This window comes from Erpetoichthys calabaricus, chromosome 9 (genome assembly GCF_900747795.2).
Source record: "Erpetoichthys calabaricus chromosome 9, fErpCal1.3, whole genome shotgun sequence".
NCBI classification, from domain to species: domain Eukaryota; kingdom Metazoa; phylum Chordata; class Cladistia; order Polypteriformes; family Polypteridae; genus Erpetoichthys; species Erpetoichthys calabaricus.
This window is the reverse complement of record NC_041402.2, coordinates 146,944,582-146,965,547: the sequence shown is the minus strand read 5'-3', so window position 1 is coordinate 146,965,547 and position 20,966 is coordinate 146,944,582.

Here is a 20,966-nt window from a genome sequence, read left to right as displayed (position 1 = left end):
GCCCATGTTGCATTAGACAAATTTTCCAGCAATTTTCGATTCTAGCCTTTATTTACATAATCTTAGCCAGTCTGAGGAAATTGACAACATACTCCTGTGCAGCCAGTCCCCTAATGTGACATACCGAACGACTAAGACCAACTAGTCTGTGACATGGTTGCTTTTATCATCTTGTCAGAGGGGTGGACTGTGTATGCAGATGAGCTGACAACCAAATGAACTAACGAATGCTCATCTGCAGGTGCAATGCATAGCGACAAGGTAAAGAACATGCAAGTTTGTAACCTCACGAAAAGAAGAGAAGGTCATCTGTCTGATGTTTCATATTTTACATACCATAACAGAATGGAAAAAAGAATTAAAGGGCAGAGATTGCTGCTGTACTCACTGCAGCTGTCAACCTTTTCATAAAACACTCTGTCGGGCAACATGTTATTGGCTATCAGATAAAGGGACAAGTTCAACTGTACAGGAAATCTGGTGCTCATTCGGTAAATGTGACATGGGATGTAATCATGGGCAAATCTGACATGCCCCATGACAAAAAGTCGCATAATGTGGCAACACAATAATTATGCTGTGTTGAAAATAACTGCCAGTTTATCACCAGATAATCTAAACACATCTGGAATAACCTCAGTTACTGTTGTTAGAAGATTTGCAGTGTTTGTAAGTCCAGCAATGTCTGGTAGAGAAGAAAAATCTTTTCCCAGAATGGCTTTAATTTTGGACAGTCTCAAAACATTAGCCTGAGGGAGGCTGGAACTACCTGGCATTATTCCAATCCCTAATAATTTTAGATTGTTTTGACTTGGAAACGTGTGTGGTGGATGATTTTCAGATAGATTACAGTGTACTTTGCACATCTCTCTATTATAAAAAAAATCCTGGGAGGGGAAATACTAGGGAGACGAGATGTGATCTTCACGTTAAGATCACGGAACACACTTAAAAGACCCGTGAGACGAAAGAGATTGGCCACGGATCGTCTTGCGGGGACCTTAAACATGAGACTTTGTGCCAAGAGATTGACCCAGGACTGTCTCGTGGGGATGTAGAACATGAGATTCTTGCAAGACACACCCTACTTAGAACCAATATCAAATAAGACCACGGGCAGCAAAACACTTTAAAGGCTTTGAGCACAAGCAGATCCAGGGCTCTCAGCGCATATAAAGCGTATAAGGACAATACATTATAGATGAAACGTCGATGACTAAGCAAAAAAGAAAGAGCAGCGCAGAGAAAAGAGACCCAAAAGTGTTGGAGAGAAAAAATGCAAAAAGAAAAAGAATAATCAAGCCAATCGGGCTCAGAATGAAAAGACAAAGAGTAAAAGAGAAAGTAGAACGTCATAAAGATGTTCAAAAACATTGCCGCTAAACACATGCAGAGCAGGTTAGAGATTATGAAAGCAGTGGAATTCAAAAGGCTCAAAAAAAAACATTGGCATGATACAAATGCCTAACTTGCTCCCAGCTCTTAAAACAACGACAGGCAACAATCAAAACATGCAGCTCACCAGCAGCAGAAACCCAGCGGATGATCCGACTGCTTCTCCTTGAGTGTGTTCAGTCACTCTAACAACCCCCCCCCTTCACAATGCGAGCAGCTGAGAAGTGAAGTGGCAAAAGGACAGATGCTGTACAAGCTTTAAAATGATCGATGGGCAGCGCAACAGCAGCAGAAAGACAGCAGATGATCTGACAGCTTCTCCTTTGCATGCATTCAGCCGAACACCTCTCCCTCCCACCCTGTCCTTAACAAAGCGAGCAGCGTTATACGTCCTGCGAGAAAGAGATTTAACCACGCCCAGGGCCAGAAATTAAGGACAAGTATTGTTTTTACAACGTCACGCGAGACAAGGCAGTAAGACATCATTTAAATCAAGTCCATGGACATCTAACCTAGCAGTTGTTGGACTGCTGTTGGCACGCACGCTTCATGTGCTCCCAGCTCTTAAAACTACGACAAGCGACAAGCAAAACATGCAGCTCGCCAGCAACAAAAAGCCAGCAGATTATCTGACTGCTTCTCCTTAGCGTACGTTCAGCCACACCCCCTTCACAACGCGAGCAGCGTTATACGTCCTGCGAGAAAGAGATGTTACCATGCCCGGGACCGGAAGTAAAGAACAAGTATTGTTTTTACAAATGTTTTAAAGTTAAAGTGAAAATAATGCATATGTAACAATACCCATGAAACTAGCAATCTCTTTAAACTGTATATCCGGCAAACCAAACCCGGGGGTGGGCGAGCGAAGCGAGCAGGGGGCAGAGCCCCCTAGTATTGAAGACGAATGAAAGTTGTCAATTACTGAGTTCCATTTCTCACCTAAAATATTGAACTAGAGCTTTCTTTCCCAGCATTGGTCAAAGGTGGTCTAGTGACAATATTTGATAAAGTCTGGAAATGCTTCTAATTTTTTTCTCTTTACTAGTTAAAATATTTTCAAGCATTAACATTGGAGGTGGATTAGGAAAGTAAGACAAATTCTTTTTTTTTTTTTTTACAAATGTCCTAACTTGTAAATAGGAAAATAAGTGTGTTGAAGGAATCCTATATTTAAAACATTCAAAGGTGCAAACATATCCACTCTATGTATATAAAATCCTAAGCCTAAAAGTGCAATGATTTTGTGCAACAATTTTATGTGACGTTTTTTGCCACGCTTTAAATCAGGCTTATTTTAATAATAATAATAATTCTTTTAAAACCTACATATATATGTTTGGTATCATTCTTTTCAGAATTTATCAAACTTTAATGTGATGTTGTTAGATCTTCTGATTCTTATTCCGTTTTTAAATTGTTAACTAAAAAATATCAAGAACTCAAGTCCTACGAGACGAGACTTTGTGCCAAAAGATTTAACAATGCCTGGGGCCGGAAATAAAAGCCAAAGAGTAGAACAGCTGCTGTACAGGCTTTTAAATGTTTGAAGCACCATGCAAGATGCAGATCACGCGGCACGGCAGCAGCAGCACCAAGCCAGCAGCTGATCAAGCAAAGAGGAGGTGAAAATAAAACTGTATGTGTTTCCCATTGTATCACCATTTAAGAGGGGGTTTCAGAGGAGCAACTGCGTCTCCTTGGGTGCGTTTAGCCCCCCTCTTCACAACTTGAGCGGCAGAGACGCCAAATGGCTGGTGCGTAGTGCAGGTTGGGGTATTTGGCAAGCGAAGCGAGCAGGGGGCGAACATCCTAGTTATTAATATAAAGATCTATTAGGATTGAGGTGTCTACCTTCTTTTTAAACTTAAATATGTGCAAATGAGTGTGGGCTCAAATGCAAAATTATAATGAAGCAACAGACAATATATAGTGCCTTTACACTTATGATCTCCACCAATCACATTACAAGGATGCAGATATAGTGGGTGATAATGAGAAAGTTGGAGATGATAACAAAAGGAAAGGGACTGTAATATCATTAAAAAAACTTGGGAAAAATGAAACCATTTGCAAAAATGTTTCTATTTTTGTATACAGAAATGCTGCCTTCTGCATACAGGTTCAATCCAAATCAGGATCACAGGGAGCCAAAGCCTATCCCAGCAGCATTAAAACAAGGCAAGAAATGGCCCTGGACAAAACCTCAGACAATTGCACGGCCCATTCACTCACACATTTAGTGGTGCAATTTGGAACAATAAGCATAACTAGCATGTGTATGATTGTGGGAGGAAAACTGGACTATCTTGAGGAAGACCCACACTGACACTGGGAGAACATGCAAACTCCACATGAACAATGACTGGCACTGCCAACTGTTTCAGCATGCCCATTATAAACATAAGGTGGGAGATGCTGAACTGGATGAAATACATTGAAAACGAGAAATCATTGACCACTTCTTCATACAGACAGAAAAATGGAAAATCACCCTTTGTCAAAATGTACTTGAAAAAGCTGTCCTGTATTTTTTCAGAAGCAACTAGAGAGTATATTATCACAATTAGTTACTCAAGAAAGGAAAATGTCAAATGACTCAAATGATATCCTATTATATAAACCTTGTGGTGGATGTGATAAAATTCTGCCTTCCACTTATTACTGCCTGCTCGATGCAATAATGAAACGTGTGAAACAGTTTTCATGTAAAAAATGGAAACCTAACAGGGAGTTAGTGTCTCATTCTGGGCTGTTATTCCATCACAGATGAGAAAACAACAAAAGGCTTAAATCATACCCGGCCTGTTTTTATTGTTTCTGACTCTGGAGGCTTTGGGAAAAGGAGAAACAGATGGGCTCAGGAACACAGATGCTTATAACAGACCAAGGATATTAACATGGCTATGTGGTATAACAAGTCTGCGGCTTAACAATCAGGAGCCTGCTTTAATAAATAAATAATTAATTGGCCATCTCAATCTTTGTGGGTGTGTGTGCTTGTTCTGTTGCATTGTGGGAGGTTGGTTAGGTAATTGGAGTGAGATGCACCTGAACATGAAGATGTGGTCTGTCTCAACTGCTTCACTGGCTTTCTGCATTGTGCGACTGATGCACTGCGCCCACAGAGTCATATAAGAGAAGAGAAAAAAGGACAGAAAGGCAGGTTAAAAGAAAGGATTGAAAGGAGGGCAGGAGTGAACGAGAGAGTGACAGAGCCTCAGAGATGGAGCAAGTGGCCAGCGCTCAAGAAGGGGCTGAAGGTTGCTCCTGTTGAGCATGGGAGCAGAAGCAATCAGAGTACTCTGGAGGGACTCTGGTGCAGGTCCTCGGATGGCAGAAGGAGTCTGAGGGACTAGAGGCTTGGCAGCTCCACGTGGATCACCATGGGATGGGCAGCAGGAACACAAGCCAGAATTAAAGGCTCTCTGTACCTGTTGACGTCTTTCTGTGCTGCAAGGTCCGAATAGAAGAAGCTGGAGAGATGTCTGTTTTAAAGAGTTGCACCTGGGCTTGAAGGATTATTTTTTAAGACTGTTTCCTGCTTGTTTTAACCTTGTTTTTAAGGAATATCTATTTAATTGATTTTAACCTCCACTGAACTCCTTCTTTTATTGGATTATTTATTTATTGATTTTTTTTGCAATGCACTATTTATTTGCCCACTTGACTTGCTTTGATGGATTATTTTTAATAAAAGCACTTTTGCACTTTTATGCACCTATCTCTTGCTCTGGGTGAGTGTCCTCATCTGCTGGCTCACCCCTCGGATATGCTATTGGCAGTAGCGGGTTCAAGAGGCTCCTGAATGGTACAGGAAGCATGGAGCTGACCCACACCATTACAGCCTAATATTAACCTTTCATTTTAAAACACATAAAGTTATGCATGTGTGCATGGGAGACAGCTTAAGGGCTCTGGTGATATTAATCACCTGCAACACCAGGGGTTGGCACTGTGTTTTAATACCTTCTCTCTTCCTCCCTCTACTGAACAGAAGGCTGAGATTCATTCCGCCACTGATATCACTTCTGTTTATCACCCTCCAGGAGGTGCCAATTTCTGCTGATTGACTATATAACCTGGGAACCTGCCATCATGTTCTAAGTTCTGTTACAAACTCTGTAAATTATTGTGTGTTGCATTTTTCTGCATTCTTTAAAATTATACCAAAGTGGTCACCCAACTCTTTCAATTCGGTTGTGTCTCCTTTTCACAATATACAGTATATATATATATATATGGAAGAGAAGGTCTGTGATACGGTTTGCATATTTGCAGCTGGAGATCCACGAAGGGAGAAAAAACAAATCACGTATCATAAAATAGTTTTTTTTTTTTTATTCCTGAGCTTTCAACCCCTATCAGGGGTCTTCATCAGAGGATAATGCTTAGACTTACAAGAATCAAAGGCAATATATAGCAACACATTCAGTGGGGGGGGGTGGGTTGGAGGTGACTAAGTCAGTATGATCAAGGGGGGGGGGTTGTATAGTTTAATTATTGTGTACATGTCCTTCTTAAGTTGGCATATGCTGGATTTATGTCCAAGTGTCTGTTGATGGCGTTTTCATCTGATAGCCAAGACTCGGCCAACTCTCTGGCAATTTTAGTACTGGCCTTAAATTTTACTTTTACATTGTCCCAGTTGAATGTGTGTCCTGTCGATTTAGTGAAAACCCTATTTAAACGAGTCCACACTCATTGTAATACCAAGGAAACAAAAATTAATGAGAGACGCTATCTCTTCCAACTTTTCACCTCGAACGGATATTCAAAAACATTCATTAATTGGAGTCTACACAGCAGACGCCAAAGGAATCAGCATACAATTGACTTAAATCAGAACCCCCACCCCACCTGGCATTCACTCCCGTATCACCATAATGTGTCAGAAGGCACTGCACGCACCCTGACCAAGTGGGGCATCAGAATAGCACATAAACCCACGAACAATCTGCGCATGGTCCTGTTTAATGCTAAAAACAAGAAATCGACAGCTGAAACACGAAACGCAGTTTATAGTATTCCATGCAATTCTTGCTCAGCGGTATACATAGGACAAACGTCAAAAAGAATCTCAACACGTGTACAGGAACATCGCAACACCATAGGAAGAAAGGACGCACTATCATTGATATATGCACATACTAAATCGACAGGACACACATTCAACTGGGACAACGTAAAAGTAAAATTTAAGGCCAGTACTAAAAGTGCCAGAGAGTTGGCCGAGTCTTGGCTATCAGATGAAAACGCCATCAACAGACACTTGGACATAAATCCAGCATATGCCAACTTAAGAAGGACATGTACACAATAATTAAACTATACAACCCCCCCCCCCCCCTTGATCATACTGACTTAGTCACCTCCACCCACCCCCCCCCCCCCCACTGAATGTGTTGCTATATATTGCCTTTGATTCTTGTAAGTCTAAGCATTATCCTCTGATGAAGACCCCTGATAGGGGTTGAAAGCTCAGGAATAAAAAAAAAAAAAAAAAAAAAAAAAAAAAAAAAACAATTTTATGATACGTGATTCGTTATTTCTCCCTTCGTGGATCTCCAGCTGCAAATATATATATATATATATATATATACAGTATATATATATATATATATATATATATATATATATATATATGGAAGAGAAGGTCTGTGATACGGTTTGCATATTTGCAGCTGGAGATCCACGAAGGGAGAAAAAACGAATCACGTATTAACTATTTTATGATACGTGATTCGTTTTTTCTCCCTTCGTGGATCTCCAGCTGCATATATATATATATATATATATATATATATATATATATATATATATATATATATATATATATATATATATATATATATATATATATAAAGGGCTGTCAAACAATTAAAATGTTTAATAGTGATCAATTGAAAATGTCACTCTGTAATCTTGATTAGTCAGGTGTTTAACCAAGGTATTTCAGCAATGTCCTGTAGTCTCCTATGAATGTGACTACTGTATAGTTTCTTAGCTGTTGATGTAGTCAACCCTTTCCTGCTTTACTCTCTGCGTACTCTCTGTGTCATGTGGATTGAAAGAAAAGGCAGACAGTTGGACAACTCCAAATCACTCTTAATGAAGCAAAAAAAAAGTTGTCACAAAGGGAATCGATTTCTTTTTCTCTCTTTTACACTAATTTAGCACTCACACCCACCCTCACTGAGGAGCAGACATGCACAGTGCTGGAGTACAACACCAATTAATACCCAAAACAACAGCACAAAAATGAACTTCATAAAATAACTGGATCGATGCTCAATGCTGATTTTGTGAAACTTCGCCAACTATACATAATTTTGCTCCCCCCACAATTTCCATAGGATATACAATTACGAGTAGGCTAATTCTCCAATACCATAACCAACTGCAACAAACAAGTCTTATCTGGGACATTATGTCATTTTTAGATGTATTTGATGCAGCTAGAGGTCTGACTACCTTGATAGGTGTCTCTATCGGAGTGCAGCCTTTATCATTGTCCCAACCTAGGGTTTTCCAGCAGAACATTACCCAAAGCATGATACTCCCTCCACCAACTTGTGTACTTCCCATAGTACATCCTGTGCCACCTCTTGCCCATGTAAATGATGCAAATGTACCCAGCCATTCACATAATGCAACAAAAAGCATAATTCATTGGACCATGCATTCTACTTCCATTGATCCATGGTCCACATTGGACACCCATATGCCCATTGTAGGCACTTTCGACAGTGGATGTAGGTTAGCATGGGCACTCTGACTGCAGTCCCATATGCAGTAGGGTTCAATACACACTGTACTGACACTTGTTACTCCTGTAACCATTATTTAAATGATCTCCAATTTGCTCTACAGAAACCCTTCTGTTGATTCATGTCAGATGCAATAGCCTTGTCGATCCCTTGTATTGATAAGTCTTAGCCACCCAACACCCTGTTGGCTGTTAATGGTTTTTCCCTCCTCAAACTACCTTAGGTAGGTATTCACCATGACTGACCATGGCTAACCATGAGTAGCCCACAAACCTTGCAGCTTCAGAAATCCTTTGACTCAGGTGTCTGGTCATAAGGCCTTTACACTTGCCCATATCTGCATTAAATGCATGAACTATGAGTACAAAGCAGAGTCTAATATATTCTTGACCTTGACATGTGCCATTGTTACAAGACAGTCAATGTCATTTGCTTCAAATGGGAGAGGTCATAATGTTTTAGGTCATAGTGTATCATCATACATGAGTCCTTAAGGATCACTCGCCAGGCTCAGATAAGGTATGGAATGACCCACCAGGACAAGAGGGGGTACCAATGCTAACAATACCATCTCTTTTCTCCTCTGCAGTTCCAAGAAGCCATTCAGGAGTGCATTCCAGCCACACACACCCCACTCAACTAAGCCACGCCACTTCCAGCAGGGGCAATATCAGTTGGAGAAACTATGCCCCATATAAGCGAGCTCTCAGATCCAGACTAGAGCTGAAAGTTTAGAGAAGATGCTGAGGTCTTAAAATGCAGAATTTGTGTTTGTTTTCTGTTGCTCCGCTGTTCGCTCGTTTTTGTTTAATTTTCTGGACACTGGCAATAAACGATTCGCACCCCAACTTTTCCTTGGCTTTCCACTTCTTTATTTGCCTTCCACAGTATATAAACTGTATAATATATTGATATACAGTACACACATTCAAGGTCAAAGTAACAAGCTATATTTATTTTCAAAAATTATTCTCAGGTTTTAATTAAAAGCATTACTCCTACATTAAAGAACAATGTGACTGTTTTACACATTGGTTCTTCACTCTTCTGTATGGATCAATCTGAATTGTATGGTAAATTTAATGTTTCCAAACGGCTCAAAAAAAAAAAGGAAAATGTTATTTTCAGGTACATAGTTATTTTTTCTTCTATTGAAGTTGCATTGTCTTCTGATCTTGATAATTAATAGCTTGATCAATCTCACTAAATAAAATGAGGGGATTAATTTCCTGGGTGGCACGGTGGTGCAGTGGGTAGTGCTGCTGCCTCGCAGTTGGGAGACCTGGGGACCTGGGTACGCTTCCCAGGTCCTCCCTGCGTGGAGTTTGCATGTTCTCCCCGTGTCTGCGTGGGTTTCCTCCGGGCGCTCAGGTTTCCTCCCACAGTCCAAAGACATGCAGGTTAGTGGATTGGCAATTCTAAATTGGCCCTTGTGTGTGCTTGGTGCTTGGTGTGTGTGTGTGTGTGTGTGCGTGTGTGTGTGTGTGTGTGTGTGTGTCCCCTGTGGCCCGGGATTTGTTCCTGCCTTGTGCCCTGTGTTGGCTGGGATTGGCTCCAGCAGATCCCCATGAACCTGTGTTCAGATTCAGCGGGTTGGAAAATGGATGGATGGATGAATTGCCTTGTTTGCACACAAGTGGATTATCCTGTGCTACAGCAGTGCATGTCCATGGCATGAAGACGATCATCCCTATTGAAGTGCACACTTGGTGGTCAATGGTAAATTGACTCCTTCCATTTTGAGATTTCTTCACTGTTCTACTACAACAGGTAGCACCTGACAATAAAGTCATGTTGGTGATCTTACCACCATCCAAATCTCAAGTGTAATTTAATATTTTAACAGAGTATATTTTCTCCAAACCTTATTTTGCAGTTTGAACCTACATGTATACCCATGTTACACTATTTAATTGACAAATAAAAATATTGCCTACTTTCTGTATAGCGCTTACTGAAAAATGTTTTTGCAACACTAGCAATAACTTAGAAGTTGTATAAAGCTTTTCATGGAGTCATATATTTTAATGTAACATGCACAAATTATTTGTTCTGGTAAATGTCACCGTGACACATTTAAATGTAGTTCGTAATCAGTTTGGGTGTTGTTGTACATTAATATCATTTACTGTTAATGTATTATAGTTGTACTGTATATGTGTGTCTGTAGTCAGTGAAGAGCACTAAACAAAGATATACTGAACTGAACAGAACTGATCAAAACAGGAAATTATCTAATGAGTAAATATATATGCATAGTTATCATGTGATGTAATATTTGTAAATGTTTTAATACATTTTTTTCAGATGTTTCAAAAATTCCGGACGGCACAAGGCACTTTGCCAGCTCTCCACAGCATAAGTGACAAAAATGTGCTGATTAAACATTAAAATATTTGAAATAGTACTTTTTTAATGTGCAAACAATCAGAAGGTGCTTTCCTATGTATGAAAGAATAAAACAAAAACAACAGTTACTGTAGCATGTGCACTGGTTCTATATAGCAAAAACTTCATCCATTTCAAGGACTTACGCTTGAATGGAGGAAATAAAACATAAAAGGTAAAAATCTGTCATGTGTTAATGAAAGCATTGTGGAGTTTGTACAGTATGGCTGGATAAGTGACCCGTACCTTCACAGAACTAAACAAATAAAACTAACAGCTTTCTGTTTTCTCAAAACATTCAGCCATCCTTTCATTTTTGAGAACTTCTAATTTGTGTAATAGTCAATAGGAGGTAAAAGCAGTTTGCACTGTGGTCTATAAACAGTCATTTTTGATAATGAAACATTGGTGTAGACTTTATTTGAAAATAAAATGTTCCGTCTACCTTTACTTTTACTTCATTATACTTTCTAATACAAATTAATATGTTTATTCCAAAATATTTTCCTAGATGCATGCTGTCACTCGTGTGCACATGTGAGGCAACTTAAGGGCTCTGGTGATGGCAGTTACCTGCCGAACCAGGGGTTGGCGCTGTGTGCTAATACCTTCTCACTTCCTCCATCTTCAGAACGGAGACTGAAGGCCATTCCACAACTGACATCACTTTTGTTGTCTGCTCTCCTGGACCTTACCTTTTCCTTCCTGGAAACCATATGACTAGAAGTTTGGCCATGTTTGAGTCGGTTCTGTATTTGACTCCCATCTGAAAAGACATCATTGTTATCTTTATAAAAAGATTGCTTTTCTTTTCATTTATTTTCACTATATGGGGTCACAGACATACCCCAAACCTTTTTCATGTTTGCTTCTTGCCTTTTAATGCATCACTGCAATATTCATCTTAATAAAAGGTTAAGTGTTTCTGTGTTTGTCTGTGTGTCCTTCTGGTTGTCATGTCCCTGTTATTCCAACACGTGGCACATCGCAAACTTTAACACTGCTTTTACGAATCCCAAACAAAGCAGAAAAACATAGAGAGATATGCATTGCGTATGCACTGTAAATGTTTATGCTGAGGTCTATGTTGATTACTTAGATTTCAAGTCATCTTAGACAGGTAGTGCAGCTCATTAAACCAGAAAACAAAAAGGCTATTCAAATATGCAAAATGCTTTTCTAAGTCAGTTATTTAAAATACAAGCTTACCCTGCTTTAGGAGCAACCACATTAGGAAAATTCCTGAATACATAAAACCTGGGATGGTTTTCACATGTGTGCCGCTGAAGCTTATATCCAATCATCTACACAGCCATTCCAAGTACAACTCAGTTTAGCCCCCAGAAAGGGATGGGGCTGAATTCTGTGGCAGGGCTGGAAGCTGGTGACTTACAATCCCAGTTTCCAATTATTTTTATATTATTATATGTTCAGACACTGTCCATGCAGGCCAAGTGTACTTATGAATTCACATGCTGTGGTTCACTCACATTATCCTGGGCATCACACCTCCAAAACTGATCACACATTAGTTAGAAAAGCCTAATAAAACCCAAAAAGGCCATTCCTTTGAATACGAAACTAGAAGTGATAGTCTATGTAACACACTTTATTAAACATTTAATGAAGGGGAAGGCATTGTTAGTGTTATGAGACATAGTCCCCAGGACTGACTTAAAACGATGGGAGATAAGAAACACAAGGCAAAAATTGTTGCTAAGGCCAGGCAATATTGAAACCAAAAAATTCCAAAGTCAAGTTAGCAAACAAAGCACAGCTGCAAAGCAAAAATCAAAGTGAAAGAGTCAAACATAGTTCAGAAACAAAATAATATCTAATGCTAGGTTCACTTGTAATAAGCTAACTGTCACTAAAGGATTTTATTTCCGAGGGATTACTTAGACTGGTAACTAGAATCTTCCTTCTTCCACTTATATCATTCTGTCTCTCTTCCCTTCAACACCTCCACTTATTTACTCATCCATCCATGCTACTGATGAGTGGCGCTGTTGTGCTGGCAGCATTCAACTGGCAGCCACAAGTTAAAATAACTCACTTGTTACATCACTGTTATTGTAAATTAAAGTGTTTTTGACATTTTTGGGTGTTTCATTTTTCTGATTTGGGGGTTTACCCCTACAAATGAATATATCGAAATGTACTTTCTTAGCAGATAACTACTGGCCTAGATGAACAATCCCAACAAATTTCAGCTTTTTAACTAAATGGGAAATAGTTATTTTATAGAGTGACTGGGTAGAGTGAGACAGTTTTTCTATATTCATTATACTTTTAATATCAGATACTCTGATGAGTCGACAACAACAACAACATTTATATATATAGCACATTTTTATACAAATGATGTAGCTCAAAGTGCTTTACAGGATGAAGAAATAAAATTAGCCAATACTAATTAACATAGAAAAAAGTAAGGTCCGATGGCCAGGGAGGACAGAAAAAAAAAAAAAAAAAACAGCAGTCCCCTCTAGGCATTCTACCTAACATAAATGACCTCAATCAGTCATAAAAAGTATTCAGGGTTCACATGGTAGAACTTGATGATGACAGTCATGTGGATCTCTGGCCTTCAATCCAAAACCGTAGATGCAAAATAAATAAATACAATACCTGCACTCTTTTTCTTATGCAGTCCATGCACTTGATCCAAGCAGAATGTAGTTTGGCATTGTCCTACTGAAAAATGAAGTGATGCCACCTTCAAAGACGGCATCTGAATGGCAGCATATGTTGCTCCAAAATTTGTGCATACCTTTTTGCATTAATGGTGCCCTCGCAGATGTGCAAGTTACCCATGCCATGGGCCCTAACACACCCCCACACCATGATAGAAGCTGGCTTTTGGTGCTGATGCGGATAACAACTTGGATGGTCCTTTTCTACTTTGGCCCAGGAAACATGACAGCTGTGTTTTCAAAAATCATTTTGAAATGATGACTAGTCGGACTCTAAAACACAAATTCAATGTGCTACTTTACATCTCAAATGAGGCAGAGGCCATAGAATCAGGAGGTGCTCCTGGACAGTGCTGATACAGTAAATGGCTTCTGTTTTGCATAGTAAAGTCTTAACTTGCATTTCTAGATGCAGTGGCAAAAGGTGTTCAATAACAAAAGTATTAAATAACCAATGTCATGGTTAAGTGCCCAGGAGGATGGACAGGCATTCGGGGCAGCATCAAGGAGCATTTCTTGTCTGGTTGGGAAGCCATAATCAAAGGACAACCAAATTGTATACACTACCCAGCTGGAATGCCTTGTAATTCCCATTATGGCTGGGATACAAATGGACAGGTGAGAGCTACAGACCAGGAGCAGTTCATTCACCCAAATTAACAGGTGGCAGTTTTCCTTGCAATTACTCCCTGTTTGGACACCTTCTGGGCTTCATGGGAATTGGAGTCCAGAAGCGCAGCCTTGTTGGGATGATGGTATGATATATGATATTGGTATGATGGTAGAGGATGCTGCCAGGGGAGGACCTCCCTGGTTTCTTTAAGATCCAGAATTGCTTTCAACAGCCACATCGTGCCATGATCAGTACTCCCAGGTCCAGCTTAAAAGGAGCCCATCGTCATGCCTTGGATGAGTCAGCAGGCAACACTCACCTTGAGGACAGAAAGAGATAAGAGAAGGCATCAGTTTTTTGATTATTTTTTGGCTGTGTTTATTATTGCAGTTGGTTGGATTAAAAATCCATTTATCGAACCTGGAGTTGTGTTGGGTCTTATGTGTCTAGGGTTTGAGGGCTTGGTGACGCCCCCTACTGCTGACACATGATATCCATTGGAAACACATGACAGAGTTACAACAGTGATGCCTGAGGGATCTGAGATTATGTTCATTCTCGAGTGGTTTTCGTCCTTGCCCTTAATGCATTGAGATTTGACCAGATTCCTTGAATCTTTTATTATATTGTGCACTGTCAATGACCAAAATTTATCTGATTTGTCTTTGGAAAATATTGTTCTCAAAGTGGTGGATTATTCCCTGAGGAATCTGTTTGCAAATTTTCAATCAATGACCCATCCTTGCTCTTAAACAGCTAGATCTTTTTTAGAGGCTCCTTATATGCTATAACAGTATTGCCTTCCAGTTTAACATTTCTTATTTCACATCACCTTGTTATTTCAATTTGTCAGAACATTATTAGTTCTAAACTATCCCTATCCTAAGTGATTTAGAACATCAATTTCAGAATAAATGTATATCTTCAGAAAATAACACAGTTGGATTGAGTAAAACATGAAATACCTTTGTATTGTGTTTGTTTGAATACAATTCAAAGTAAATTTACAAATTACTCTTTTTTGTTTTCATTTTTGATACTGTCCCAACCATTTTGGAACTAGTGGTGTATTTACAATTTGTTAATTATGTATTGTTAGTTTAAGTGAGCTGCCACTGTGTGTACTTTGTGTGTGGAGCCCCAGGAGGTGGGGCCACCTTTACTTCATTAAGCTAAGATCTCCCTCTGGATATTTATAGAATCACTGAAGGAATCTGAGTAGCAGATAATTGAGTTTATATTGGAGTTAAAGTGAGTATTGTTATTTTGATTTATTATTGACTTCTGGATTTTCTTCCTTGTTATTACTCTTAATCACAACAGATTCTAGGGCATCTATAGGTCCATCACCAATTTCAGCTGCTGCTCTTTCAGGAAAATGAACCATAAGCAGTAAATGTGTACAGGCTCTGGATCTAAACTGTATCGGTCTAGGCAAGGTATCCAACTCTGGGCCTAGCTTAATAGTTAGTTAGCATTTCATTTTGGATTCTGACATGATTCTGAATTCTGATATCCATCCAGTTAACAAACCTGTTTATCCCGAGCAGGGTCACAGGAAAGTTAGAGCCAAACTAACTCTTTAATTATTACATGAAAAGTCTCTAGTCTCAAGGAAAAGGCCATCCATAATCAATGACTACTGATACATACTGGAGTGTCCTGGATGACTTTTGAAGTGAAAATATGATATCCACAGCATCCCTTTCAAAGAGGATATTGATTATAGGCATGGTAATAAGTGAGACACGACCAGATAGTATTGGTCACACTCTAGACTTGGCATTTTCATTAGATCTGAAACTAAAGAATTTTTTGATAAAGGATTTTTTTGATTCCTGACTATTTGTGTATTATGCTTGATGTATGGATCTTCTTAAAGATGTCATGGAGTACACGGGCTCTGTCTGCTAGACAGAGTGAATAGTTCTATTTGTTATGGGTATATTCTTGATTTTTGTAATAGAAGTTGTATTCAGCCATATTTTAAGGGAGTTGCAGTTGACTAGTGGAGGATGTTGGTGTTCAGTGCAACCTAATCAGTGCTATTGTACAGAGACAATAAAGCTACAGTATCTTACCTTTAAGATAAAGGCAATGGTGTTCAACTAAATAAACCCTTAACTGTTATATTTCATCCAGGATTCCTCCCGTGGCTGAGGTTCAGATCCATGTTTTATGTTCTTTTTTTCTTTGTGGAGTCATTTATTTTTGTTAATGCTACTATTTTCATTTATCTGCTGTATTGTCATTCCTGTGTTATGTTCCATGTTTTTTGTGGGTGGTCCCCAAACAGCCAACTGTCAATCACCACCAGGAACTGTGGGAGACCCCTTGGTTTTACAGGGAATTCATATAAGTGTTCAGACTCTTTTCTGTGGCACTCCAAATCATGCTCAGATGTGCCTTGAACTTGATTGGATTCCATCTTTGGCAAACTGAATTGACTGGACATTGTTTAGAAAGGCACACACCTGTAGAAAAGGGGATTGCAATTCACAATGCATCTCTGGACACAAACTAAGCCATGAAGTTTAAGGAACTCTATATAGTATCTCCATGATAAAATTCTGAATCCACTGTAAATTTGCCTTGTAGTTGGTACAATAAAAATGTTTACAAGGAAGATATAATCAGCACAGTGGATGACACTGTTCCTCTTAGTTATTGCTCGGACTGAGACATTAAAGATAGATAGATAGATAGAAGTGGTATGTATTATTCCGCTCTCATTATTATGCTGATAAGACTGTTTGTTCAGTAAATTGCAGAGCATCTGAACAGAAGAACAATTTAAGCAAATGTTCTCTAAAAAATCCAGTTTCTGAAAATTCATTGTTATGCTCACATAATAGTTATATAAAATACAGCTCTGAAATAGTCAGACCTCATCTAAAAGTGTTGATTTCCTTAATAACATTCTTTTAATTTTTAAACTTAACATCTCCCACCCTGCTGGACTGTATGAGTTAAATCATCTAAATTGTTTAATATAAATGTGCACTTTTCCCCCATAATGTGATTTTTTTGCTACAGGGTTCACTGAAAAAAGCACACTTTTATTCAAATTGACTTTGAGTCGAGATATCTTTTAAAAATGTGCTAGTGCTTTTAGGACTGCTGACACAGAATTTTGTGGGTCAGATATATACAGTACCATATCATCTGCGTATAGTTATATTTTCTGTTCAAGTTCTTCTCTGATAATCCCCTTTATCTCTGATGCATTTTGAAAGTAAACAGCCAGTGGCTCAATGGCAATTGAAAAGAGCAATGCTGACAGGGGACATCCCTTTTAAGTACCACGATCTAGTTTGAAGTAGTCTGAAATGTTGCTAATACAAACTGAGGCTTCTGAACTAGTATAGAGTAGTCTGGTCCATGGACATATAATTGGGTCGAACCCAAATTTGTGCAATGTGGTGAATAGGTAGTTCCATTCAACCATATCAAAAGATTTTTTTGCATCCAAAGATAATAAGATCTCTGGGGTGTTAGATTTAATGGGTGAATATATTATACTAGACATTAAGCCCGTTACAATAACGGGCGCTAGAATAGTAGTGCATAAACATTAGTAGGAACAGTCTATTTTTTTGTTAAAAATATATTTGGAAGAAGACTAACGTAAAATAATAATAAAAATAAAATAGAAATGTATATGACAATACAGTAAGTATAATTAATATTACATTTATCCTCTCCTGTGTGGTTGTTGATTGATGTGTTGTGTCTGTTTGAAGATCTCTTATCCTGCCTCTCTTTATTTTAGCTTGCTGTGGCATCTCTCCAGCAAGTACTGTGCAGTTCCCCAGCAAGTATTCTGTCATAACAGTGGGCAATCAGCAGAGTCTCCCCAGGAACTGATGTAATGTGTGGCGTACAGCCTGATAATCGTGCCTGTGGCGTCTCTCCAGCAAGTACTGTGCAATTCCCCAGCAAGTATTTTAATCTGTAATGGCGTGCAGCTGATTATTGTATGTGTGGCATCTCCCCAGCAACGGATTTTATGTGCGCGGCCGCGAGTACCCAATCAGTGTTCTCCCCAGCAATGATGTCCTTTATTAAAGACTGCCCCGCGCATGCGCACTTCACCAGAAGACACAAACACACGGACACATGGACACACACAGGGGTTTTATTAAAGAGGATTAAACAAACATTGAAGATTAGAAGCTAAGTGCCTTTAATAAGCCTTTAATCTACCTTGTAATATTACAGAAGGAAGCACTTTCTCAATCTTTCTGGCTAGAAGTGAGTATCTTAAAGTTATTATTCAGGAGTGAGATTGGTCTGTATGATGCACATTGTAGTAAGTCCTTATTTTACTTTGGAAAGAGAGAAATTAATGCTTAGCGAAAAGTTTGAGGTAGAATTTTGTTGTCTCTAGCTTGTATAAACTTAGATAATAATATTAGTGCTAACTTATTTGAATTTTTTTTATAAAATTCCACTGGATAGCCATCAGGGCCTGCTGCTTTCTCACTTTGAAGTGAGTTTATAGCATCTAGTAATTCTGATAGTGTCAGAGGTTTATCCAGTTCCACTGTACCAGCCGTGGTATCTGTAATGAATACAAAAAAAGATTTTGTCTTATATACTTTAAACTAAGTACAAAATAAGGACTTACAGAGCTCTCTAAATGTGTGGGTAATATTTTTATGGTCAATGATTTTATCTCCTTCTCTGTTGTTAATTACTGTTATTACATTGCGCACTTCCTGCTTGTGGATTTGTTGAGCTAAGATCTTTTTAGCCCCCTCTCCATTTTCATAATAATGATGTTGCGATTTAAAGATGAGTTGTTCCATTTCTTAAGTTGTCAAGAGGTTAAATTCTGACTGCAAAACATATCTTTTCCTATAAATTGCCTCATTTGGAGACCTGGCATATTATAGATCCATTCTAGCAATTACACTGATTAACCTTCTTGGTTTCCAACTTATTTTTGTGAGAAAGATATGAAATAATTTGTCCTCATAAAAATGCCTTCAGAGTTTCTCAGAGCATTTCTGCAGAGACCTCTTAGGATATACTTATCTCTAGAAAATAATCAATTTACTTGGATATGAATTCTGTGCAGTTCTCATCAGCTATTGATGGGTGGGGGGGATCGGGAGTAAGATGCCAGCTGTGAGATGAGTGTCTACGGCATGGTGATTTAAATTTATGATCAGAGGGGCATGGTCAGAGATAACAATATCTACATACTTACAAGATTTGATAATGGGCAAAAAATTATTGTCTATGAAGAAATAATCAATTCTTGAGTAACAATGATGCACTGTTGAGAAGAAGGACTATGCTCTTAGGTTTGGATTTAAAAATCTCCATGGGTCTGATGATCCCTTACAAACTATTTGTATTAGATGTTATCACCACTGCAGTTGAAGGCCTATCCAGGTTTGGATTTAAAACACAATTATAATTTTATGAGTGTTCACATTAGGAATAGCTGCAAATACATTTGGGATGAAATCTCCAACATTCACATTAGGTGCATAGATATTTATCAAAATCACTTTAGTATTAAATAAATTGCCCTTCAACATGACATATTGCAGTTCATGATCAGATACTGTAAATTAAAATTACCACACCCCTAGTTTTATTTGAATAGTTGGAGTGAAAAATTTGGCCAATCCAATCTTTTTACAACCGAAACTGTGAGTGAGTCCCCTGCAAAAATACTATCTTGGCATTTAGACTTGTTAGGTAAGAGAATATGTTTTTTCTCTTTAATTCATGATTGATTACTTTGACATTCCAGCTCACAAAGTTCACTGTTTAGTCATAGAGGCATTGGTTCTGAACCTTTGTTGACATTTTGTAGTCTTAAGTTAAGGTAGTACAATGTTACATATAACAGCTTTATCCTAGTTTTCATATTATTGCCAGGTGTTTTGGCTATGGAACATATTGTTATGTTGGCACTTACAGTTATTGGGGTAGAAAGAGAAAGAGGGAGAGGTTGGTAGTTAGGACAAATAAGACATAGTATTGCTAAACCCCCGTCATTTTGCCTCCCCAAGTGAGGTTAGACCACACTTCACGAAGTCCCAGTCTTCTCACATGCCAAGAGACAGAGCACATCCAGAAAAAACGAACCCCTTAGCAGCAGTGTAGAAAAGGTTAAAATTGAGATATCTTATGATACTACAGTCCAAATACAAAAGACCTAGGATATGATCTTAAACAGTCCCAATAAAATAACCTAGGGAATGATGTTAAACAGTTCCCACAGAGACTGAGATCATGAATGATATTACATTAATGATACAATAAACCAAGGGTATGATGTAACAAAAACAGTGTTGCCCAAATGTACATATATTCAATGGAAGAAATTTCAATATAATAACTGAAGTTTAAAATAAAAAAGGTGGCCAAAAATGAAATTGAATGTATAGCTACGGTAAATGTTGTATTGCAAATGTACCAAGTTGCAAGCTGCAAGTACAATGTTTTTTGCCTGGTCAGAACACGGTATGACTCATGATCGTGTTTAAAAAGGATGTTGGAATCAGTCTTCTTAGCTCTTTTTCTACTTCATCTGGAGAGCTAAAAGTATAAAACTGACCTTTAATAGCCACTATTGGTTCGGCAGAGAACAAGAAGCTATATCTAATTTCATCTTGTGTAGGTGTTGTTTAGTGATGTAGAATGTGGAGCATTTAATATCTGTTGAAGGAGAGAAATCTGGGAAAATACAAATACAATTATTTTCAAATACAAATTTCTCTTTCAGTCTGAGAAGAGACATCAAGTTTTCTTCAACCTGTAGTTTGTTGAAACGGACAATCAGGCTTCTTGGTTTTGAGGCATTCAATCTACGTTCAGTATATAGTAGGCTGCTGAGATCTTCACATTCAATTTGAAGTCCTCTCTAGTTATTTTACAGAATAGTTCAGCTATGAATTTCACTGGGTTTGGACTGTCACTTTTTCAGGTAGACCGTTGATTCTGATGTTGTTCCTTTTAAACTTATCTTCCAGCACAACCAGATTGTCACAAGCATTTTGCATTCTAATTTTGAAGCCATTGCTTTTTCATCAGCAGCAGATGTTGATAGTTCAACTATTTCAATACGAGTCGTAAACATTTGCT